The sequence below is a fragment of the Eumetopias jubatus genome, unplaced genomic scaffold (assembly GCF_037043125.1).
Source record: "Eumetopias jubatus isolate StellerSeaLion01/CBP00866 unplaced genomic scaffold, mEumJub1_p1.0 scaffold_4, whole genome shotgun sequence".
Lineage (NCBI taxonomy): Eukaryota > Metazoa > Chordata > Mammalia > Carnivora > Otariidae > Eumetopias > Eumetopias jubatus.
Window position 1 is genome coordinate 172772596 of NW_028274810.1, and position 25829 is coordinate 172798424.

At 38.6% G+C, this 25829-nt stretch overlaps 1 long non-coding RNA gene across 1 annotated transcript; it reads left to right on the forward strand.

The window, feature by feature from the left end:
• The first annotated feature begins 1 nt into the window (after position 1).
• LOC114216383 (uncharacterized) lies at positions 2–24727 on the forward strand. Its single transcript, XR_003610771.1, has 4 exons — positions 2–129; positions 22236–22403; positions 23613–23750; positions 24621–24727. It is a non-coding gene; the product is annotated as an uncharacterized LOC114216383 (long non-coding RNA).
• The last annotated feature ends 1102 nt before the right edge of the window (positions 24728–25829 follow it).

Below are 25829 nucleotides of genomic sequence, written 5' to 3' on the forward strand. Positions count from 1 at the left end.
GAAGAGAAAGCTTCGCTTCCGGAGCACCCGGAAGAGGCTCACAGTCCCGGCAACCCGAGAAGAGGCCGGCAGAGAGCAGTGTTGGAGAGCAGATGGGATTACCGAAGGCTCTTTGGCGGGAGCCCAGAGGTAGGCGGTGCTAGCGCAAGGAGCCTGGACTACGAATTCCAGGGCCCAATTGGATCTGTGTCTCCCAGGATGCAGCGGCGGAGCGGGGTGGTGTGAATTTTGGGCGTCGCGGTTTGAGGGGGTCCCGGAGCGACTGTTACCAATTTCAATGTAAATCAGTTCACAAGATGTATCGCTTCTCAGCTTTCTGGGACTACATAAATTTTATTTTTACCATAGCCTGAACCTGTTCATGGGGGTCCTGGGTGTTGACCGAGAAAGACATTTTCCACAGATGCACATAAAGCTAGTTGTGGAAGATTTGGTTTGCTTGGTGAGCGAACAGGGGCTGGCAGTTAGACTGCCTTAGGTGGGCACTGGGGTGCGCCCTCCCCGCCCCCTCCCCGGGCGAGCTGAGGTCTGGCAGCCCAGAGCCCCGGGATTGCATCGTCTCCACGCTTGTGGCAAATATGCGCTGGGCTCTGTCTGCAGTGAAACTGCGTGAGTTCCAGTCCGGACTTCTGTTGGATCTTCGGGTATTTGGGCCTAATTAAAAACCTGTAAGATGCGGTGGTAATAGTACCTACCATTTAGGGCTATTATAAGGATAAATGAGTTAATATGCCTCTGAGGCAGCTTGGTCTGGAACATAGGAGCACTCAACAAATGTTAGCTAAATACCAATTATTAACCTTTCTAATCGCCCTGGGAGTAAGCTAAAGAGGCAGTCTTATACAGTGACCATGCACCAGGTTCTTGGGTCAAACTACCTAGAATCACATCTAGTTTTACAGTACCTACTTTGGACAGGTTTTTTTAACCTAAGTCCAATTCATAAGTTGAAAATATGAAACATTAGTTCCTGGTACATAGTAAGCACTCAATAAGTGTTAGCAGTTGTTAATCATCATATTCCACAAAAGGAGGCTCAGAGAAGTAAAATGACTTGTCTAAGGTTATACAACTAGGAAATGTGGGAGTAGGAATTATCTTAACTCTCGCTTTAAGACGATAGGCGTATTCTCCGCAATGTCTTTCAGGCCCTTGAGACACAAAATGTGTGGTCTTTTGACCAGTAGTATAGCATCACCTGAGAAGTTGTTAGAATTGCAGTGTCTCTGGCCTCAACCCAGATGTAATGATTCAGAACCTTCATTTTTAACAAGATCTTTGGGTGATGAGTACGTACATCAAGTTTGGGAGGCACAGAGCTGATTGTATGGCTTACAGGTTTGGTTTTGTTTTTTAATGGGAAGTTGGGAGTAGTGAAGAGGGGGTTATCTAGAAAATTACCCATGGAAATGGATATAATAGCCCTTAGGAAATAGATTTAGTTGAGTTTCAGCTGGAGAGGTCATTAGGCACAGTCCCATCTACTGTACCTGCCTCCCCACCCCCCTCACCCCCCCCCCCACCCGCCGGAGTTTGGTTTCTGGAGCTCACTATCTTTCCTCAGCTTCCCTTTGTTCAGTCACTCATCAAACGTTTAGTGAGCACATTTTATGCATCGGACAGTATGCTATAATCTTTTTTCCTCTTTTCTAAAAGCATTTTAGGCTGCAGTTATGAATAGAGCTGCTATAAACAAACAAAAAACATTTTAGGATTTGCGGGTTTTTTTCTGCCCTTGTCTTAATACTCAGCACAAAGTCTTTAATACCACTCATATTGTGAGGTCAAGGCTAGGTCAAAGGCCATCTTAGATAATGGCCTTAAACCTAGCCTTGACCCTTAAAAAAGGTTTTGTGATTTGCCATAGAGAGTGTTAGAGACATTGATACGGCTGTGCTGGGCTTGGCTTAGCTTCCCATTCATTCATTCAACAAACATTTGAATGATTGCCATATTCCAGACATTAGACACGAAGATTATTGAGACTGTGTGGAACAGTAGGGAAGAAAGAAGGGTTAAGAAAAATTTACAACATGGCATGTTTGGGCTTTTGATAGGAAGGACACGTTTGTAGGTTTTAGCTTCTCTTTCAATTTTCAGAGTTAGAGAAAAAGCAAGTGTCAAAAGGTGTTAAACAGTAATCAGTGAATTCTCACTTTAATTTCCTTATGCTGGGAGACTGATTTTTACTTTCACTTTGCCAGTGATAATTCTGGATTTATAATAGGTATTCAATACATAATTGAATGAATAAACCTGTTAAATAGACTTTTCTAAATTTAAAAAAGGATTAATGTTGGCTGTTAGATTCAGGGTGAACAAGATTAGTAAAATTGGGATTTGTGGCTTAAAAAAAATCTTAGGCAAGTAGGTGAGTGGTGGTCTCCAGCTTGCATTTGTATCATCTTTATGTTAGGCAAGATTTTGCAGTGTCAAGAAAAAGAAAGCCTACAAAAGATGTACAAATATATGTGAATATATTTTAACAGTACAGCCAATGGTTGTACATCTTTTGTTTTGTTTTTTTCCCTTTGTTTTTTCTCTTTGCTGTTTTCCCTATCTTCTTTTGTCCCATAATGCAGACAGATCCCATATTTGGTCATTAGACTCTGCTTTTCTCTTTATACCCGCTTTCTATGCCATTTCATCCACTCTCATTCTGTCAGCTGCCACTTTTGTGCAGATGGGTCTCAGAGGTACATCTTTATTCCTTTCCTTTTCAGAGCTCCAGACTGAAATCTCCAACCACTTGGTGGGCTCTTCCACAATACTCTAAAGTCAGTATGCCTAAGACTAAGACTTTTACACATAATCTTCCTGAAAATTTGCTTCTTCCGTTATCCATTCATCCACATTTTTTTTTTCCCCAATAAAAGTTTATGGAAGGTCTTTCATGCTCAAGGTACTATGCTGGACTTTGGGAATGCAATGGTTAGTAAAAACAGTCTCAGTTGATGTTATCATCATTCTAGTCTAGTTACTCTGGCCTGAGACTATGATGTCATCCTTGACTTTTCTAAACTCCAAATCCAGTCAGTCTAAAATTTCTGTTAAATGTGTTCTTGTATTGTATCCTTTTCATTCCCACTGTCACTACCTTATCCCTAGACTGGGTCTCTTCCATCTACTTCTCCAGATCCTCTCTCTACTCTGCTATTTGCCCCTGGCTTCCAGCTGGTTGTGGTTAGCAGGAAGCAATGACAGAAGATCAGAGGGTGTAAAGAGTTTAAGGTGAGGGCATGTATGCCCCTAGCCCTCTGCAGATTGTCATGGGTTGGCTGGTTCCTCTAAAAGGCCGTAGCTCCAATCAGGCAGATCTTTCCATTTAGCCACACATATTCTCTTAGCTCCTCTATTTGCTTCCCTGGTTCCTGCAGGCCTAGAGGTTGGTATGGCTCTAGCTGTTGTGTCACTACTCTTTGTGAGTTTCCTTAAACCATGCTTACATCTTTGTAATATTCCTTTTGTTGATCTTTGTTAAATTACCCAGTTTGACTGCTACCTGTTTCCAGCCAGGACCTGACTGATACCCAGGGAGCTATTCTAGGAGCATCCTTACAGTTCCTTCCCTTCATTCTCTCTTCAGGTCAGTCCAGAGGATTTGTCTTCTACCGATCTGGCAAAATCACTCTTCTCATAAACTCCCTTCTCTACCTAACAAAATAATGATTATTCTTGGTCTTGGATGGTCATGATCTGGCCTGAAATAGCTCTTTACTCCATGGCATGATAGTTCTCATTATGCTTGTTTTTTAAATATTTCTTCCCCATTCCTATTTGTCTATCTTAGCTACCTTCCTAGAGGTAGCTAAGAACATTCCTTAAGAAAGGCAAAAATGAGGCACAGGACAGAACAATCAACAACTATATTTTTGTAGCACCTATTGAAAAGTATTTCAATAACAAAAGTAAACTTATAGGGAGATTTTTTTTCTCTGCAGTCAAGGGCCTAGAAGGTTAAAGGCATGAAAGTGATACCTTTATGTTCCCTCAAAACATAACTACTTTGTCCAGCAAAACATTTTTGTAAGCATTTTTTTTTCATTTTTTTGATGGTGCATTAATCTAAATGTTTCTCAGTTGCCCCTTTTTGGTAGCGGAAATTGTTAGGGATGATTCAATCTTTAATCCTGCTGTGAACATAGTTATTTTGAGTATTTTTGTCTAGGAAGTTCAATGTGCCAGTAATTTGATAAAATAGCAGAAAAGAGCCCTTCAAATGCTCACATTATTTCCACATGGTTCATTTTTACTGATTTATAATTTTAATTTGGAAATACTTGAAGGGAAAATCTAATTTTTGAAAATTTCTTAATCATAGACAAAAATCTGTGTATTCATATGCTTCAGTTTTAGCCAGAAACCTATATAAAAATCTATTGTTTTGTTTTACAAATGAACATAGAAGATATAGCATTAAAATTTTGTATAGTTAGTATAAAAGCAGATAGAATAACTACCAAACATTGTACATTTGTCTAGAGGGAACTTTGGATTTGAGGATAGTAAAAATGATGGTAGCATTTTAGAATTGACTTAAGTTGATTTGCTATCTGTAAAAATACACAACAGTTTCTGTTTTTCAAAAATTGGCAAATGCAGTTTGCCAAGAAAACTGCATTTCCCAAAATCTTATCACTACCTGTAAGGTATGTAAGCACCACTGGCTGATGGTTTTCCTTCATAAGACTTCTTTCTTTTTTAAAATATTTTATTTATTTATTTGACACAGAGAGAGAGACAGGAAGAGAGGGAACACAAACAGGGGGAGTGGGAGAGGGAGAAGCAGGCCTCCCACTGAGCAGGGGGCCTAATGCGGGGTCGATCCCAGGACCCTGGGATCATGACCTAAATTGAAGGCAGACGCTTAATGACTGAGCCACCCAGGTACCCCCCTTCATAAGACTTCTTCACTAAATCCCAAGGAAATGAGATTGGTGTTTGGCTTTAGACTTTTCCTGTATAAGAAGTTCAATATAAGAATGAAAGATTGATTTAAAAAGGAAAACTAAAGTTCCAGAACTTTAGGTATATTTGCACTCAAAGAACCCAACAACAGAATTTAGATCCATTTATCTAAAAAATCTTTTTTATTATACTTTAACTTATGAAAGTAAAATTGCAATGAGCAAGAGATCTTTTTGTGTTTTTCTTAATGGAGTCTGAACAGTTTTTGAAAACTTTAGAGTAGATTTACACCAGATTAGGCAATTGAGTCCTGAATTCCTTTCCCCTAAGGAGAGCAACTTCATTGCCATGCAGATTTCAATTTGTCTTTGCAATCATAGGCCATATGTGAACATATATTAATCTGCCAATAAATTTTTTCTGCTAAATTTCCCACATAAGCAATATCAAGAGTACATAATGAAGTTATTGTTATGCCAAATAAACATTAATTCTTGGTCCCTCCTTTTTTTTTTAAGATTTTATTTATTTATTTGAAAGAGAGTGGGAGAGAGGGAGCACAAGCAGGGGGAGTGGCAGGCAGAGGGAGAGGGAGAAGCAGGGTCCCTGTGGAGCAGGGAGCCTGACGTGGGGCTCGAGGCAGGGCTGGATCCCAGACGCTTAACTGACTGAGCCACCCGGGTGCCCCTTCTTGGTCCCTCTTAATCCAGAATTATTTCTAAACATTGTTAAGCCCATTATTTTTTAGAATACACCAATGAAAAATAAAAACAATGGATAGAAACACTAAAAATATGACCATATATAGGGGAAATGCTGTAGCCTACACTTTTTCTAGGTGTTTTCCTTGCTAAAGAAAGCAAAGGAGAAAACCTCTTTTGTGGCAAATAGGTGTAACACTGTCCCTGACAGCATCCAGAAGTGCACTGCAGCCTCATCTAGGTTCCTGTGAGCCACTTGGTAATGCTGAAGATCCAGTTGCTTGTGGTGTGTGTGCTTTCCCCCAAGGCCTAAGAAAGACTTATTATTTAGAATGTTTAAATAACGTTCCTGGCATTTTCCAGTATTTATGGTACTTACCTCATTATCCAAGGTAGTATGAATTTTCAGCTGGGCAAGCTGACTTCTTATTGTGGGCCCCAGTTTTCCTTCTCTGGAAAGCCTATGGATTTTAGAGGTGAGGCATTTTAGATTTCAGGCTTCAGTTTACTCACCTGGAAAATGAAAGGTTTTGACTAGGTGGCCTTTGCCATTCATCTCTAAGATACATTTGTTAAAAACCTGTGCTCTTCAGGCACTCCAATATTGTATTTCCTATAATTTCCAATATATCCCATTTTACAAACCTCCCCCTCTTCCTGAGTCATTATCTGATTTCCTAGGTTGGTCGTACGACTCCACATAGTGAAACAGTTTCTTGCGTGCATAGGGAGACTGACTACACAAGTGTTAATCAGTTTTTAATAATGTGGAGGTTGATTATTGTGTTCTGTAAATTACTCATAAAGCTTTTCTTTCTTTTTTTCTTTCAGTTTTTTCCCTTACCATTAAACTTCTTTGAGAATTGGAAGGTAGGGTAGAGAATGAGCAGGGCATAATCCATTTTACTATTTGTTAGCTGTTCTGGAAAAATGTCTCATAGGGAAGAAGACAGAAGATATATTTATGAGAATGAAAGATTGTGGATTGACTTTATTTGTTTCTATCTGGGCCCAAGATCTAGAACTGATGATGTTCTTTGATTGGTTACAGTTGTAGAAATGTTTTTAAAAAGCTTCCAAGTTAACTCCCTCACATAATAAAATTGGGGCAGTGTTGTGTTCCCCGGTTTGGTGCTGCTTCAGATAAAGCTAGTGAGAGAATTTCAATACAAGGAAGGTAAAGTAGAATAAAATATAATAATGTTGCTGGTATGTTTAGTAACTATCATTCTGAGATTAAGTAAGTCTTAGTAATTTCTAGCCTGATTACCTGGGAACAAATTCCCCAAGGGATCATCACCCCATCTGAAAAATGGGCTAACATTATTTCTCAATTTTAGAGTTCTGTAAGTTGGAGATAAATTATTCAAACACACTTTTGCAAAGAAACCTAGAGAGATAGTCAGGAGACAGGTTCTGGCTCCATCTCTGTTACTCTCTATACTTGTGCATGGCTTTGATATGTCACGTCACCTCTTTGTGTGTCTTTTTCCTTATCTATGAATTGAGCTTCATTAGCTTCTCTCTGTGCTGCTTCTAGCTCCATGCAGCAACCTGTGCTTTTGTTAAGATGGTCTCAGGTAGAAAGAGTGGGTGATGGTGAAACATACACTTGAAGACAGAAGTTCTTAATTGGGGTTCCATGGGTGAGCTTCAGAGGGACAGGAATCCCCTGATGTTTTATGCAAATGTGTATGCATATGCATGTGCATTTTTGTGAATAGATCTTTTTTTCCCCATTAGATTCTCTAAGGCATCTGTGACTCTCTACCCCTCCTTCAGAAGTTTAAGAACTACTGTAATGTGTAGAAGAGGGAGATAAATTAAAGCTAAGGGGAATAATGGTAAAGACTTTATGAAAGAAGAGGAACTGGGGTTGGCCTTTGAGCCTGGGTAGGGTTTGAATAGATGGGAGGAGGAAGAGGGGTGTTCTAGTAGATGGTAACATGAGGAATAAAGGGCATGTATACCAGGAGCAGGTATAATGTATCAGACATGGATTATCTTTATAAATTCTCAAAATAGGACTAGGAGGTAGATATTAATGGTATCCTTATTTTATTGATGAGAAGAATGATGATCATCAGGGTAGAGAGGCTTACCCAAGGTCTTTCAGTTAGTAAGTGGTAAACCAGGATGTGAAGCCTTTTAGTCTAATCCCAACAATTATCGTATAGTTTTTTCTCCTTTAATCATTTAATGTAGTAAATTATATTTATATACTTCATAGATTTTGCATTCTGGGATAAACCCAGTCTGATCATGATGTATTATCTTTTTTATACTGCTAATTTTGGTTTGCTAACATTTTGTTTACATTTCTGTATCTATATTTATGGGTGAGGTGGGCCTGTAATTTTTCTTCTTTGTACTACCTTTGTCTTGTTCAGATATCAGTATTATATAGTAACTTCATTGGCTAAATTGGGGAGTATTCCTTTTTCTGATCACTGGTAGAGTTTGAATAAGATTGGAACATCTGATTATTTGAAAGTGTGGTAGAATTCACCTATAAAATTATCTAGGTTTGGTATTACCATGGTGAAGAGATTTTAAGGTTCTGATTCCATTTTAAAAGATGAAGCCATTTGACTTCTCAAAATAGTTATAGTAGGATATGTATTTCTAGAAATTTATCTATTCTAACATCTCAAATTTATTGGTATAAAATTTTTATAATAGTCTCTTTAAAAAAATCTCCTCTTTATCTAAAGTTATATCCATCATATCACTCCTAATATTATTTTGTCTATTCTCTTTTTTCTTGATCAATCTTACTAGAGATTTTCTATTTTATAAGTCTTCACAAAGATCCATTTTTCAGCTTTATTGATACTCTCCATTATATCTTAACATGTTAATTTCTACTTTTATTAATCTTCAACTTAGATTTTATTTTGTTATTCTTTTTTTAAACTTCTACAGTTAGGCTTAAGTTCATTAGTTTTCACTTTATTTCTTAATATGTAAATATTTAAAGCTGTATCTTTCCCTTCAAGTAATGCTTTTAGTGCTTCTTACAACATTTTGATTTATGATACTTTGAATTTCATTTAGTTCTCTGTATTTTCCTGGAATACTTTTTCCTTCCTTTTATAGTCACCTTTTCTACATCTTTATGATTTAGGCATGTTTCTGGTGAGCTTATAGCTAGGATTTTAAAATCCATCTGACAGTCTCCATCTTTTAACTGGGAAGTTTAATCCATTAACTTTCAGTGGAATTTAGCATATATGTTTGGGTTTGTTTTAATCTGTCTTTTATTTTATATATATATATATATATATATATTATTATGTTATGTTAGTCACTATACAGTACATTATTAGTTTTTGATGTAGTGTTCCATGATTCATTGTTTGCATATAACACCCAGTGCTCCATGCAGTACGTGCCCTCTTTAATACCCATCACCGGGCTAACACATCCCCCCACCCCCCTCCCCTCTAGAACCCTCAGTTTGTTTCCCAGAGTCCATAGTCTCTCGTGGTTCATCTCTCCCTCTGATTCCCCTCCTTCATTTTCCCTTCCTTCTCCTAATGTCCTCCATGCTATTCCTTATGTTCCACAAATAAGTGAAACCGCATGATAATTGACTTTCTCTGCTTGACTTATTTCACTTAGCGTAATCATCCAGTCCCAACCATGTTGATGTAAAAGTTGGGTATTCATCTTTTCTGATGGCTGAGTAATATTCCATCGTATATATGGACCACATCTTCTTTATCCATTCGTCTGTTGAAGGGCATCTCTGTCTTTTAAAAATTTGCCTTCTTCTCCTTTATTTCTCTCTATTTTGAATGATAGCGTATTTGTTTTTATTTTTTATTTTTTTAAACATTTTATTTATTTATTTGACAGAGAGAGAGACACAGCGAGAGAGGGAACACAAGCAGCGGGGGTGGGAGAGGGAGAAGCAGGCTTCCCACTGAGCAGGGAGCCCGCTGCGGGACTCGATCCCAGGACCCCGGAATCATGACCTGAGCTGAAGGCAGACGCTTAACGACTGAGCCACCCAGGCGCCCCAGCATATTTGTTTTTAATCTTCCATTTTTTTCTAATTACTTAGAAGTTAGGCACTGTTTTCCTTTTCAAGGTTTTATTTGATTTTTTCCATTTATATTTTACTTAATGAGTTGTGAGGTTAATCAATGTCTTAACACTCCTGACTGAAAAGTAGAAGGTACTGAACTTTGATCATCCTCTATCAGATTATTCACTGTTATTAGCCAGTATTTTAGTTATATTTTCTTAAACTCTTAAATTAGATATCATTATAGTTATAGGTGATATGTTTAAATTTATCAATTTGTATGTTTATCAATATCTTTGCCATTTTTTCTTTTTGTCTCTTAAAACTTTTTTGAGTTTGTTTTCTTTCTTCCTGAGGTACATCCTTATAAAATTCCTTCATTAAGTTTCCTTATGGCAAACTCTTGCATTTTTTATTTATCTGAAAATGTCTTTAGTTTACCCTAGTTAATAAAAGATTGTTTATTTGAGGATGCAGTTCTCAATAGACAGTTACTTTCTCCTAACACTTTGAAGATATTCACTTCATCTTTTGGTTTCCATTCCTGCTCTTGAGAAGTATGCTGTTTTTATTATATAAACATAATGCCACCATGCATTTTGACATAATTATATATTTTGCTAGATTCATGGATCCCAATTGTTTCTTATACTTTAGACCCCTACCATGAATTTATTATTTAGTTTTAATTTTCTTTCAATTGAGGTATTCTGTCTTGAATGATTTCCTCAAAAAATTTACATATGTGGTATAAATTCTGAATTCTTTTATGTTTGAAAATGCCCTTCTTCTACCTCTTGTGGTTTAGCCCTGCCTATTGCTGGGCCCTCTCTTCCCTCCTTTAAAGGTATTCATGTCAAGACATTATCACACCAGAGCCATGACAGCAAGTAATTCAAAGGTTTATTACTCACCCAGGCATAGGCAAATTGAAGGAGGCTCCAGAGGGAGGAGACCCACCAATGAGAAGGTTCTCCAACTTTGCTATAAATGATATTCTGGCCAGGCATAGAATTCTTGGATTATATTCACTTCTTTCAAAAGTCTCTAAACAGTATTCCTTTTCTCTTTTTTTTCTCCTGGACTTTAGTACTATCAGTGAAGAATGTGATAGCTATTCTGATTCTCTTTCCTTTTTAAGTAAGGTGATCTCTCTTTGGAAGTTTATGTGAATATTTTTATTCTTTGGAGTTCAGAAATGACACCAGAATGTACCTAAATGTATGTCATTTTCCATTAATCCTGTCTGGCACTTGGTTGCCCCTGCTGTTTGAAATGTCAGGTCTTTTTTCAGCTCAGGAAAACTTTTTTTTTTTTCATTTTTCCTTTTATTTGATTGTGGCTTGTCTTCTATTCCTTTTCTTCCTTCTGGAATGCCTTTATTTTCATTTGCATATCAGGCTCCTTGAAACTGTCTCCATGTTTCTTTTCATGAATGATTTCCTTTTATTTGTATTTTTCTCTCTGACGTATCTTTTCCATTTGATCTTATAGAGCTTCTAGCTTACTAATCCTGATGACTACTTTGTATTTCAGCAGTAGTATTTTTTGGATTCTTTTGTAGGTTTTAAATTCAGAAGTAAGGTTTATTTTTTTTTAATTTGCCTGGACTTATTTCTTTCCTTTAAACAAATCTACCCGTAAAACCAGTCTTTAAAAAAAATGAATAAAGAATTGTAATCTGGAAAAAAAAAAATCTACCCAAGAGTTGTCTTCATCAAAATAAAAAGCTTCTGGGCGCCTGGGTGGCTCAGTTGGTTAAGCGACTGCCTTCGGCTCAGGTCATGATCCTGGAGTCCCGCATCGGGTTCCCTGCTTGGCAGGGAGTCTGCTTCTCCCTCTGACCCTCCCCTCTCTCATGTGCTCTCTCTCTCTCTCTCTCTCATTCTCTCTCTCAAATAAATAAATAAAATCTTTAAAAATATATATATAAAAGAAAAAAAAACAAAATAAAAAGCTTCTACACAGTGAAGGAAACAAGCACCAAAACTAAAAGGCAACCCATGGAATGGGAGAAGATATTTGTAAATGACATATCTGATAAAGGATTGCTATCTAAAATACATAAAGAACTTATAAAACTCAATACCCAAAACCAAATAATCCTGTTAAAAAATGGGCAGACATTTTTTCCAAAGAAGACGTCCAGATGGCCAACAGACACATGCAAAGATGCTCCATATCACTTATCATCAGGGAAATAAAAATCAAAACTACAATGAGATATTGCCTCACACCACTTAGAAGGGCTAAAATTAACAACACAGGAAACAACAAGTGATAGGATGAGGAGAAAGGGGAACCCTTTTATACTGTTGGTGGGAATGCAAACTGGTGCGGTCACTCTGGAAAACAGTATGGAAGAGTTGTCATTACATTTTAATTAAAGTTCTCCTTAGGTTTCTTCTGCCATTAAATCTGCCTCAATAGGAGCCACCTATTCAGGTATGGTCCACAAACTCTTTGCCTGCTCATATCAGCTGTGGAGGGAGGGGGTTGAATCCCATATGGAGCAGGATTTGGGGTCTCTTTAAGCAGTGTGGTTCTCAATGCTGGGGAGGTTCAGTGGTCTCCAGCTCTGGTTCTCCCTTAGGCAATCTTAGCATTGTCCCAGTGTTGGTCAGAGAAGCCGGTTTCCTCTGCAGTAGCTTGGTCCTCCTGGAGTTACAAACAAAATGTGTCCTCCACTGGCTGCCCTGCTCAATTTCTTTGGGAACTAGGTATCAGATGAGGGTAGGATTGCCTCTGTCTTTAACAGTGAGCCACCCAACACACACACACACACACACACACACACACACACACACACACACACACACACACCCCTCTTCCCCCATTAGCTATTTATTTTTCTTGTTTAAATGATATTGAGTGAAGCATGATACCTGGATATATTCATAATCCACCCCAAACCTACCTTTCTCATCTCTTTTTTCTGCTCTTCCTTCATACACCAAGTGTTTTATAAGTGCTGATTTATCCTTCTGTTTACTGAGCACATGTTATAGTTTTTTATTTCCAGATCTTTTATCAAAAACTGAGAGAAAAAAGAATGAGAGTAGAAACATTCTGACCAGTTTCCCAACCACATTTTTAAAAACAAATAAGGAAACTGAGTCTTGTTCAGGCTCACATAGCTAGTTTTAGTTAATATTATTAAGTGGTGGAATATGCATCCTGACAGGAAAGACCATGGGGAAACAGTGTTGACAGAGTAGTCCTGCCAGTGAGATGCAGGAATAGAGGCAAGGTATTCCGTGAGAGTTGTTAGCTCATTCATTCATTTAATGTGTATCAGTCAGAACTTCACCACATGAATTAGGGGGTAACAACTGAAATGGGTGAGAAATATTTTAAACAGAGAGTTGCTCCATTAGAGATCAGAAATTTGAAAATACATCGTGTGTATGGGAAAACAGAGCAATCCTGAACTGCTGAAACATTTGAAGGGATAGCAGAAAGTGAGGCTATGAAGGTCAGATGGGGCCAGATTATAAAGGGGTTTGCATGTCACACTTTGTTCTATATTTATTCAGCCAACATTTTCTGAAAACTTACTGTGTGCCAGGAGCCATGCTAGCACTGGGGATGTGGGAGTGAGAAAGTGTTTCTGTTCTCCAGGAGCTATAGGCATTAGGGAGTTGATGGAATGAAGGAATTTAAGCCTGTAGATTGATGGAAATTTCACTCAAGTGGCAGTCAAGGGGAAAGAGACTGGAAGCAGAGAGTCCAGGTAGGTAGGAGACCGTTGTCTTAGTTCCAGAGAGAAATGATACGTGCGTGGACTATGGAGGGTGATGGCAGTTGTCAGAGCAGGTGTAATAGGGGGATATGCATGGGGTAGGGAGGTCAAGGAGGCAGGACCATCCTCCGGTCTGAGGATGGTGGTGATGTTGCTGCATCTCAGCTCTTGTTTCTGCTTCTTATGGGCTCTCAGAGAGGGAGAGAGTCTTAACCACCTATCTTGCCCCCATTGCTTGAAGCATTGCATCAGTAAACACAGGATGTTGTTAACTAGGTTAGAGTTCACAGTCAACTAATTTGTCATAATTGACTTACTGGAAATGGTCCTGTGGAGAAATTAAATTATTTTCTAAGTTTTTACTAGAGTAGCTAGAGATTCCTTTGAGATAATTCTGTAAATTATCTTATATAGCTGTTGTAAAAAGAATTGCTAAGTAAGGCAATATTGTATAATTGTATGTATAAATATATATAGTTTGAAATTTTTAATGACTACTAGTTTTTGTTGTCTCTATCGTCATTTAACAGCTATAAAAATAAAGGGGAAATGGCAACTGCCATTTTAACAAAGGATATTTTACAACATACCCTTTCCCCTCTCTTTCCTTCCTTTTGACATCTTGTTTAAATCTGTTTTCTTACAATAGGCAGCAAAAGGATTTATTCCCTTGATAATATATTTAATAACAGACGATTTAGCAGACACTATCGATACCTTCCAAATTGTAATTTTTCAATTTCTTGTAAGCAAGTAAGTGTTGAGAACATTTTGTTATATTATATTTTTCTCCCGGTTTATAGCTCCCAGATTAGCAGTATATGTAAGCTGCACACTGCAGCTTTTCTATTAAACATTCATGACAGCATCTTATGCTATTTGCAGCCTTGAAAATGGACACATGATAAGTAGGATATCTTTATTTTTTATACTTTCTAGTTTGCATCGGTCGTGAATTGACAAATACTTAGTGAATGTCCAATGCAACAGAATACCAAGTGCCATAGAAAGACAACAAGATGCCTGTATTGCAAGGATTGTTAATCCAATGGAAAAGACAAAAGGCCATTATGGAAGGCATGTAAAAAGTGTGGCAGTACTTCCCAGATATTGTAATGTACATGTATTTGCTCCCTCCCTTTCATGTCCCCTTACTGGTCCCAGTGCTCTTCATGGCTATGTGCTTCCTACTTACCATGTGTGGAAAGAAGGGAAGTCATGTACCTCAATATTTTGGGAATAAGATCCAGTGCCTTCCAGGAAGAAACAAGATCTGAATGAGGTACCATCTAAATAAAGTGGAGGATAAAAGTTTGAAAGGATATCTTAATATTTATGAAGTCCTTTCAGATCTGTTTAGTAGTAACCAGTAGAAAATAAAAAAATGATATAACTTATAAACTTACTGCCTGCCAAGAGTCATAAGCTCATAAGTTTAATTAGGAAAAGTCAGTATTTGATGCTGCTGCCCCTTCTGGTTTATGTTCAGAGAAGAGGAGTGATTTCCCCAGGGAACCCTGTCTTCTACTACTGTCTTTGGCCTGGGGCCTCCACTGTGCTCTCCTCTCACCAGCCCCCGAGCCCAGGCCAGAGCAGGTGCTTAACATGGTGCCAGGGGGTCATCAGAGTCAGCACTTTCTGACTCTATAACATTAGCCCTCTCCCTTCCTGGGTCCTGTTCACTTTGGGTACAAAGGTGAAGTCTGAGCCCATTTGGGAGATACCATGGGCCTGCAGCCTGGAACTCTTATATCACACAATTGTGCATCCTTAGGATCTCTAATTTCTATTCTGGACTTCCAGTCTTTCTATACTCCTGCTGAATTTATATGCAACCTATCAAACATTAATGTTTTATACAATGAAATTATAAAAATTTAATGTCATTTTAGAATTGAGACAAATGAAAGTGACAGCTGTAATTTAACATGTAAACTATTTGTCCAGCAGAACTGAAGTCAGAAATTTTCACAGAATTTTAGAAAATAAAACCTAGAGATACCACAAATTTGGGTTTTATAATTTAAAAGTGGCTTAAGTACTTTCTAAAGTTTCTCTAATATCAAATTCTTCATAGCATACTGAGTCAAGTGTTTTTTTTTTTTTCTTTTCTTTTCTTTTTGATAGAGTGGATTGAAAATGTAGTTCCAGGTTCTTGAACCTATGAGAACAATTGATGTAGGTTAGGAATGATAACTCTAGTATCCAAAAGGGCCAGGCAGGAAATGTACCTGAGTGAAGCCCATAGCTGCCACACATCCTGACAAACTATTTGAAGAGATCTTTGGTTTATGACTTTCCTGGCCCAGGAATTTGAAAATACTACTTAGCTACTATAGGTTAATCTGGGCCTGAAAATGATTACTCAAGAAACCTGTTAAATGTGTTTGCACAATCTCTTGGAATTAGCATTTCTTTGAAAGGGTACCTGGGTAAGCCTTTCAAGTGTTGGCTGTGTTTGTTTCTTTGAGTAACCAATCACTTTGAAAGGACTTTCCAGTTTAGGAGACTATAGTATAGTCTCACGAGCTCTTAAACTTTGTCAGCAAGCAAAAAATTAGTATAAGAAAAAAATAAAGATTACAAAGAACCAAAAAAACTCATGAGAATATAGTTTTCTAAATGTTGACACCAGAAAATCAGATATGGCTGAGAAATAGCAGCATCTTTCCTGAAACATGCTCATCTGAACCAAAGTTGTTATAATTCAGAGCAAGAGACGTCTGTCTTAAAGGCAAATGGTCAAGGTTGCTCTGGAGATGATGCAGGAAATGATTCAGAATATTACCCAGAAATATATTTCCTTGAATATTGATAAATTCCATGCAACATGTGTCAGCCTATGGCTATTATAAAATGAATTGGATATCAGGGATTCCTAGTGACTGTCTTTAGGTTCTGTCCATCATGTGTAACCCACACTTCGTTGCCATTATAGGTCTGAAAGTGAAAACTTCCAGATGACAATCTCTGCCACAGAGTTACACACACACACACACAGAGTGGGTGGTTTTCAGATTTGAGTATGCCTGAGAATTACTAAGAGTGTTTGTTACAAAAGTTGGTTTTATTCTGATTCAGGGGATCTGCAGACCATATTTTGAGACACGTTGCTTTAAAATGAAAGAATGGGGGGGGCACCTGGGTGGCTCAGTCATTAAGCGTCTGCCTTCGCTCAGGTCATGGTCCCAGGGTCTTGGGATAGAGCACCGCATTGGGCTCCCTGTTCAGCGGGAAGCCTGCTTCTCCCTCTCCCTCTGCCTCTTTCCTCTGCTTGTGCTCTCTTTCCCTCTCTCTCAAATAAACAAAATCTTAAAAAAAAAAAAAAAAGAATGGGAAGCATCATAGAGGTTTTGACTTGTTTTCTGGGTTAATGGTCTTGTTCACACTCTTTGGAAGTCATTCTTTTATCTGCAAAATATTAAGATTCCTTCCAGAAAGGAAAATAGGTTTTATCATTGTTCAGAGCTCATTCTTCATATATTCATGATGACCTCAAAGTTTATACTCCTAACCCAGAACTTTTCTCTGAACTCCAGGTGTGTATATCCAGCTGTCTGCTGGAACACCTCTACTGGAATGTCTAATAGACCTGTCCCACTTCACACAGCCACACTAAAATCCTCCCTTCAAGCCTCGTCCACTTGCAGTTTTCCCAATTTTGGTTAATGGCAACACTCTTCTTCCAGCTGACCAAGCCAAAAAACTTGGAATCATTCAAGGGAGTAGTATTTTCTTTTCTTTTTTTAATACCCCACTTCCAGTTGACTGACAAATCCCTTTGCCTCTACCTTCAAAATATATCTAGAATCTGATCATTTCCCCCTTACCTCTTGCTACATCTTGGCCCAAGCTGTCATCTGAATTATTGTAGGTCTCCTTACTGTTCTCCTTACTTCCATTCTTGTTCCTTTATAATCTGTTCTCAACACAGCAGCCAGAGTGTTCTAAAATTAAAACTACATCATATCCCTCTTCTGCTCCAAGCCCTGCAGTGGTTTCCTGTGTCACCCAGAGTAACAGCCAAAAAACTGAGATTGACCTTCAAAGTCTGAGATCTCTTTGATCTCTTCTCAAATCTCTCTCCCTCCTGCTCACTTTCTTCTAGGCTCAGTGTCCTCCACACTATTTCTTGAAGCCATAGGGCCTTTGAACTAGCTGTTCCCTCATTGTACTAGTTGCCTGGAATGCTCTTCCCTGGATATTGGAATGGTTCCCTTCTTCACTTCTGTCAAGTCTTTGCTCAAATATTGCCTTCTTCAAGGGCCAACTCTTACTCCTTTATTTATTTGAAACTGTGATCCCCTTTCCCTCCTGCCCAGCTTTTCTACCATGAGTTCCCCAATCCCCTTTGCCCTGCTCTGATTTTCCATAGCACCTCTCCCCTGGTAGAATACTAGATTAGCTTTTCTTTTTTTTTTTTTTTCATTGATTGATTGAATGTTTATTTTTCTTTCTCCCACACTAGAACGTAGTGAAGAAATTTTTGTCTGTTTTGTTCACTGAGGTATCCCTAGTGCTTTGAAAGGTGCTCAATAAATATTTGCTGAGTAAACTCAGTGAATTATTTGTAGAGTAGTTGCTAAAAGTCAAGTGTTGCTCTAAAGTTCAAGGAGTACAGCTGCGAATAGACAGGACAGCTCTGCCTTCTTGGAGCCGATATTCCTAGTGGGAACCAACTGCAAAATAGCAGAACTGCAGAATGTGCAGCTTTTGTGTAGAGGCCAGCATGATGGGACTTATAAAGTAGCCACAGCAGTCAAAGATGGAGGAGACTACCTAGTAGCAGCCCTCTGCAAAAGGCAGAGGGGATTGCAAAAGTTGTGGTTAGCAGGAAAGTGAAAACTTCCAGAAAACAGAGAGTGAGTTACAGAATATGAAAGTATAGGAATTACAAGTAAGCAAATGAAAAAGTGAGCCCAAAGAAGAAATAATATGTGGGGGAGAAGGAAAGAAAGCTTATGTAAACAGCATATAATAGAAACTCCCAATAACTGTGTCTTAACCACATAGTGGTTTATTTCATCACATAAAAGAAATCCACAGGAGGGAACCAGGTGTTGGATGGAAGCTTCAGGATCCCACCAGCGACCAAGTGTCCTATCTCCTCCATCATCCTCAGCACATGCCTTCTATCCTCAAAATCACTTCCTGGAAGGAAGCAAAGTGAAGGAAAAAGGAATCTTTCAGAAAATAACATAATACTTCTCATGGGCTAGATAGAATTTAATCACCTGGCCACACCTACTGCAAAGGAGTCTAAGGAAGCTTGTCTTTTAATCCAGGGCATTGCCACCACAAATATCTCTGCCATAGAGTAAATGAATAAATTGCAATTTATTAGAAGAGGATCCAAGATTAAAACCTAGAGCATAGGGGTGCCTGGGTGGCTCAGTCAGTTGAGCAGCCAGCTTTTGGTTTCAGCTCAGGTCATAATCTCAGTGTCCTGGGATTGAGCCCTGAGTCAGGCTCTGTGCTGGGCTTGGAGTCTGCTTGAGATTCTCTCTCTCCTTCTCTCTCTCTCCCTCCTTCTTCCCCTCCCCCCCAAAAATTTTAAGAAAAGAACAAATGTATAGTGAAAAGGAAGAAATTTCACCCCAGGCCATTATATCCTTAACCCTCCTGACTTCCAGTGTCTCTGCCCAGAAGCAACCACTCTTACCAGTTTCTTGTATAAGAAGGAGTCCTATAAAACTCAAGAACCTTGTGAAAATGAATGCTTGGTTCTTATTGGTAACAGTGACAACTCTGATTTGTATGCAGTAAGTGGAAGAGCAGGCTGAAATGATACCACCTCTAAGAAACCCATCCTTGGTTAGGCCAGGTTGATGTCACTGCCTCCCAAACTCCTTCATGTCTTTTTATAATTATCATTATTTTTTGTTGTGGGAAAAGATATATAACATAGAATTTTCCATTTTAACTCTTTTTAAGTGTACAGGTCAGTGGCATTGAGTAAATTCACATTGTTGTTCAACCATCACCACTATCCATTGCCAGAATTAATCCTCATCCCAAACAGAAATTCTGTCCATTAAACACTAACTCCTCATTCCCTCTCCCCACAGGCCCTAGTAACCACCACTCTATTTTCTGTCTCTATGAATTTGCCTATTCTAGGTTTTCTCATATCATTGTAATTGTACAATATTTGTCCTTTTGTGTCTTATTTTATTTGGTCTAATGCTTCAAGGCTCATCTGTGTTGTAGCATGTTTCAGAATTACCTTCTTTTTAAAGGCTGAATAATATTCCATTGTATGGATATTCCATATTTTGTTTCTCTGTTCATTTGTTAACATTTGGGTTGTTTTCACCTTTATGCTATTGTAAATATTCTTTTTTAATTTTTTAAATTTTATTTTATTATGTTATATTAATCACCATACAATACATCATTAATTTTTGATGTAGTGATCCATGATTCATTGTTTTCATATAACACCCAGTGCTCCATGCAGTACATGCCCTCCTTAATACCCATCACCAGGCTAACCCATCCTCCCACCCCCCTCCCCTCTAGAACCCTCAGTTTGTTTCTCGGAGTCCATAGTCTCTCGTGGTTTGTCTCCCCCTCCGATTCCCCCCTTCATTTTTCCCTTCCTTCTCCTAATGTCCTCCATGCTATTCCTTATGTTCCACAAATAAGTGAAACCGTATGATAATTGTCTTTCTCTGCTTGACTTATTTCACTTAGTATAATCTCCTCCAGTCCCAACCATGCTGATGCAAAAGTTGGGTATTCATCCTTTCAGATGGCTGAGTAATATTCCATTGTATATATGGACCACATCTTCTTTATCTATTTGTCTGTTGAAGGGCATCTCGGCTCTCTTTTTTTTAAAAAAGTATTTTATTTATTTGTCAGAGAGAGAGAGAGAGAGAGAGAGAGAGATACAGAGTACAAGCTGGGGGAGCAGCAGGCAGAGGGAGAAGCAGACTCCCTGCTCCCCTTGATGTGGAATTCAATCCCAGGACCCTGGGATCATGCCCTGAGCCGAAAGCAGACACTTAATCAACTGGGCCACCCAGGCATCCCTATTGTGAATATTCTTGCTATGAACATTGGTATACTAGTATCTGTTTTGAGTTTCTGCTTTTAATCCTTTTGTATCCTTCATGTCTTTTTATAACGTACCATGATTTATTGTATTTGATGTACAGATGCTTTAAATTCCTCATTAGATTCTAATCCCTTGAGAGCAGGGCCTATAATATTTTTTTCTACTCACAAATTTACTCATTCCAGCAGTTATATATTGAGTACCTGCTGAGTACCAGATACCAGGCTAGTCTTTGGGGACATAGAGTGCAATGACAAATATGACCTCTATCTTCTTGCAGCATAAGTCTAGTGAGGGACATATTTTTTTCTCATTGCATGTAGAATAATGCCTTGCACAATATAAGTATTCAACAAATATTTGTTGACTTTAACCAAGTCAGTTAGTAAATAAGGAAATAAGTAAATTAACTTATTGACTTCATGTGTCCTCAGTAATTTGTGAGGGTATCGTATCAGTGATTGGATAGCAGTGAACATATTTGGAACAAATGTAAACTCTGTGAGATTAGAAACATGGCTTTCTTGTTCGCTATTGTATTTCTAGCAAATAGGATGGTGTCTGGCACACAGTATGGGTTCAATAATTTTTAAACAAATACTGTTGACATAATTTGTTCTAAAGAACTGTAACAAGTTCTAATGAACTCTGCCCATATATTGTGGTTGGAAAAACTGAGACATTTAAGAAAAGCCAGAAAAGTAGTGACCAAGTCAGAAATTGAACCTGGGTCTTCTGACCTTCAAAGAGCTTTATGCTCTTTATCACACTAGTATGTAAAATTAGAACTGATGTTCCACCTTTCTGTGAAAGATGTGAACTTTAGCTACAATCACACACAGTATGGAGAAGGTTTAAGGCCTTTACAATTCCTAAAAATGATAATGAATCAGATTCCCAAATAAGCTTGTTAAATGCTATTATTAAATAAAGAAGATAGTAGCATATGATGATGAATTGCTATTTCTGCTGTGAAGGATGAGGTGGTGTTGTGCTGCCTGCTTGGGAAGGCCTCACCAAGGCGTGTCTAACTTGATATGTCATTTCTTTGCTCATTCAGCTCAACTCCATTTTTGGGGTTTGGAAATGATACCCAGTTCTTGGCTGTCAATTAATTATTTAGGCCTTTTGGGTCTTTTTGAGCAACCTGGTTTGGAAACATTTAATTCTATGTTATATGAGTTAAAGTTTATTTCATTAGGAATTCTAGCTAAATTTTTCATGAGTGAGAAGGTTGAAGCCTTTAATTATTTAAAAGTTTTTGGATTATTTGTGGATCTTAAAGCCAAGCTATTTTTATTATTATTTTATTATTTTTAAAATTTATTTTTATTTTTTTATTATTATTTTTTAGAGAAAGTGTGCATGTACACGTGGCGGGGAGGGGTAGGATCAGGCTGGGGAGGGACAGAAAGAAAGGGAGAGAGAGCCTTAAGCAGGCTCCACACCCAGTGTGAGCAGAGGCAGGGCTTGATCTTATGACCCTGAGATCATGACCTGAGCCAAAATCAAGAGTCAGATGCTTAACTGACTAAGCCACCCAGACACCTTAAACCAAGCTATTTTGAAAATTTCAGGTATTTCAGGGGCGCCTGGGTGGCTCAGTTGTTAAGCGGCTGCCTTCGGCTCAGGTCATGATCCCAGGGTCCTGGGATCGAGCCCCGCATCGGGCTCCCTGCTCAGCGGGAAGCCTCCTTCTCCCTCTCCCACTCCCCCTGCTTGTGTTCCTGCTCTCGCTGTGTCTCTTTTTGTCAAATAAATAAATAAAATCTTTAAAAAAAATTTCAGATATTTCAGCTTCAAAGAAACCTCCAGTATTTGAAATGTGCAAATTCGTCTTATAATAAAATCCAGGAAGAGCATAGACTAAATTCACACCCAAGTTTAGCTGATCAAGTTCTGAGACTATCATTGGCCTGCTGATGGCACAGGAAATAGAGGACCTTAATTCAAAAGGTAAACAATTTTGTGTAAATATGTAAAGAGTTTGTCATTTTAAGAAGAGTGTATTGAACAGAAATTCTCTAGAATAATTTGAAGGGAATAGAGTACTACCAAGTGCTGGCCCCAAAGTTAAAAAGAACTTGGATACTTTTGGAAAGAGAAGAAGCCTAAATGTCACACTTGTTGCCCTTGGTTTTAGTGTGTGGTTTTTAATTTTTTTGCTTTTAAAAAATTGAGATATAGTTGATATATAACCTTGTGTAAACTTAAGGTTATAATATGTTGATTTGATACATTTGTGTGTGTGTATATATACACATATATATATTGCAATATGATTACCAGTGTCGCATTAGTGAACACCTTCATCATGTCACATAATTATTTCCTTTTCATGGTGAGAACAATTAAGACCTGGTCTTTTAGCAACTTTAAAGTTTATAACACAGTATCGTTGACTATAATCACTCTACTCTGCATTAGATCTCTAGGGCTTATTTACTAGCTGCAAGTTCATGTCCTTACACAAGGGGTCCCGGTTCTGCCACTCCCCCGTCCTGCCCACCAAGCTTCTGGTCATCACCCATCTGGTCCTTGTTTTTATGAGTTCCCCGCTCTTTTAGATTACAGATTTAAGTGACATTATAGAGTATTTGTCTTTCTCTGTCTGACTTATCTCACTTGGCATAATACCCTAAAGGTCCATCCTTGTTGATGCAAATGGCAGGACTTCTTTCTCATGGTTGAATAACATTCCATTTTATATACGTACCACATCTTTTTTATCTATTCATCTGTTGATGGACACTTAGGTTGTTTCCATATCTTGACTGTTGTGAAAAATGCTGTAATAAACATGTCGTGCAGATATCTCCTCAATATCCTGTTTTCATAACTCCTAGAAGAAACCATATTGAAGAAGGTCCTTGACATTGGTCTTGGCAATGATTTTTTGACTATGACACCAAAAGCACAAGTAACAAAAGAAAAAATAAATAGCACTATATCAAACTAAAAAGCTTCTGCACAGCAAAGTAAACCATCAACAAAACGAAAAGGCAGCCTATGAAATGGAACAAAATATTTGCAACTATATATTGGATAAGGGTTGTTGTCCTTATTGATGCTCAGACTTTTCAGATGATGAAATTTGTTTTTGCCAGAATTCATACTCAGTTGTAGTCTAACTCTAAATCCACTTTGCTATTTTGTATCTTCCAGAATAAAATCTGTGCTTTCCTCAACCCAGTAGAGCTCCACAAAAGAGTCCACATATGGTCTGAAAACCACCTCCCTAATATTAGTCAGCTGGCCAGCTGGAGCCCCAGGCCAGTCTTGTGCCTCCAAAGGAGTTGGCAGGTATGGATGACTAGGTTTGGATTCTGAATATCTGAATTTCCTTCACATTGTGGGAATTGCGTTATAGGATATTTAGGCTCCTACTGTCCAGCAGAGATTGTGCTACTGTTAGAAGAGAGAGGTTTGCCAAACCTCTATTTTTACAGCTCCACATATTCTTATGCAGTTGTCATCAAGTTGTTACTTTAATACCATAGTCAATCATATGTAATGTTACAGCAAAACACACCTGACATGCTCATTAAAACAAATATCACATTTGCATAATCACTGTTGATGGAAAGATACACACACACAGAGGCAGCTGGAAAACTAATGAGGTTTGTTTAAGCAGCAGCCATCCTCCTCATGCACACATGTTCCAGGAACTTTTGTGGAACTTCCTAGCCTCCTCCTACCTTCCTACCCCCAGTTCTCTTAGAAGAGTCTGAACTGGTATCATTAACTGGAAAATTGTAGCAGAGAATGGAGGGGAGTAATCTGATAGAAAATGAAACTAGGAGTGAGAGAAGGTGAGATGATTGGAAAAAAGGGGTATTTCAGAGTGGGTATTACTTAAATAGGAGTGAGGCCAAAGCAGGGCCTTCCAATAGGGCAGTCATCTGATATGATGATATGGTGGTTTCATGTATTTGAAGAAGGGGGAGGTTTATTTAGTGTAGCTCCTGAGGGCAGAAAGGAGCCTGCCACACCAGGCCCACCCACGGTGGAATGGGCTGGAAGGTCCAGGGTCTGCTGTCTGATTACCAGGAATGGGAAGCACAAGGAGGCCTAGGATATGCAGAATGACTTCCAGAGTGCTTTTAATAAGTCATCTCAGTTGATCATCCCAACCCCACTGTGAGATAGTTATTACCCCACTTTTTGCAGGTGAGGACCCCAAGGCTGCAAACAACGAGCAACCTGCCCAAGCTCATGCAGCCAGGAAGTATCAAAATGGAGACTGGAACCTAGGACTTCTGACTTCAAGGGCCCCAGGTAGCAAGTAAGCATCCCAAGATCCCATAACCAGAAGATTGAGGGACCAAGGCAGGGAGAATGGAGAACAGGACAGCTGTCAGTTTGACAAAGCACTGTGCTGGGATTTTTAACAATCTTGTGAAGGCAGGATTATGATCTCCCTTTAAAAAAGTAATTCAGCACTGGGGCAGGGTTGAATCTACTTGGGTAGTAGTGAAGTGGCCTCTGCCACAGGGGCAGGGACATAAGCAGATCATTCCAAGGCTACTGAAGTAGTTTGACTGGGTTCCATGTCTCGCTTTGATCTATAATCCAAACTCCACGGTGAACCTTCCATAATGACATCTCTGATCACATCACCCTCTTGCTTAAATCTTCAGTGGATTATATCCTACTGCTCTTCGGGTAAATATCAGAATCTTTGAGGAGACTCACAAGGCAAGGTATGGCCCCCCTCCCTACATGGCCAAACCTCATTTTGCCTTATATTTTACTTCTCTCTCTGTGTTCCAGCTATACTGATAGGAGGCACATGCTCTCTTACTCAGTTCAATCCTCAGATATTACAGATGAGGCAACAGATTAAGGGATATTAAATGGTTTGCTTAAGGTCAAAGCAGACTCTTGTTTTCCAGGTCAGTGCTCCTTCTACCACACAACATACACTGCTTTAGTTCATGAGTGTTAGCCTATTCTAATGTGACCAATAGTGCCCCACAGAAAAGAATGAAACAAATAGTGTGTGACTGCTTGTTCAACTCTAGTGAAACCATTAATTTTACTTAATTAAGTTCTTTTTAAAAATTCAGGATAGAGTCAGAGTCTGGTAAAGCTAATAATAGCATCTTTCTTTGGATGAAAAATCTTTAGAACACCTTCAGTCCATCAAATCATATTTGAAAAATGCTCGTGTATTATCCTTGGCTAATGATAGGATGATAATGTGAAGTAAAGATTAAAGGTCAGTTGTCAAATGTAGCTATTAGCCAGAAGAAAGTCTTCCAGACAGTGTTTCCTGAAACCTTTTGAGCCCTGACATGGTTGATGAACAGAGTGGGTTAGAGCCATGAATCATCAGAGCCTCCTGTCCGACATTGTTTCCTTGGGTAGTGGCCTGGA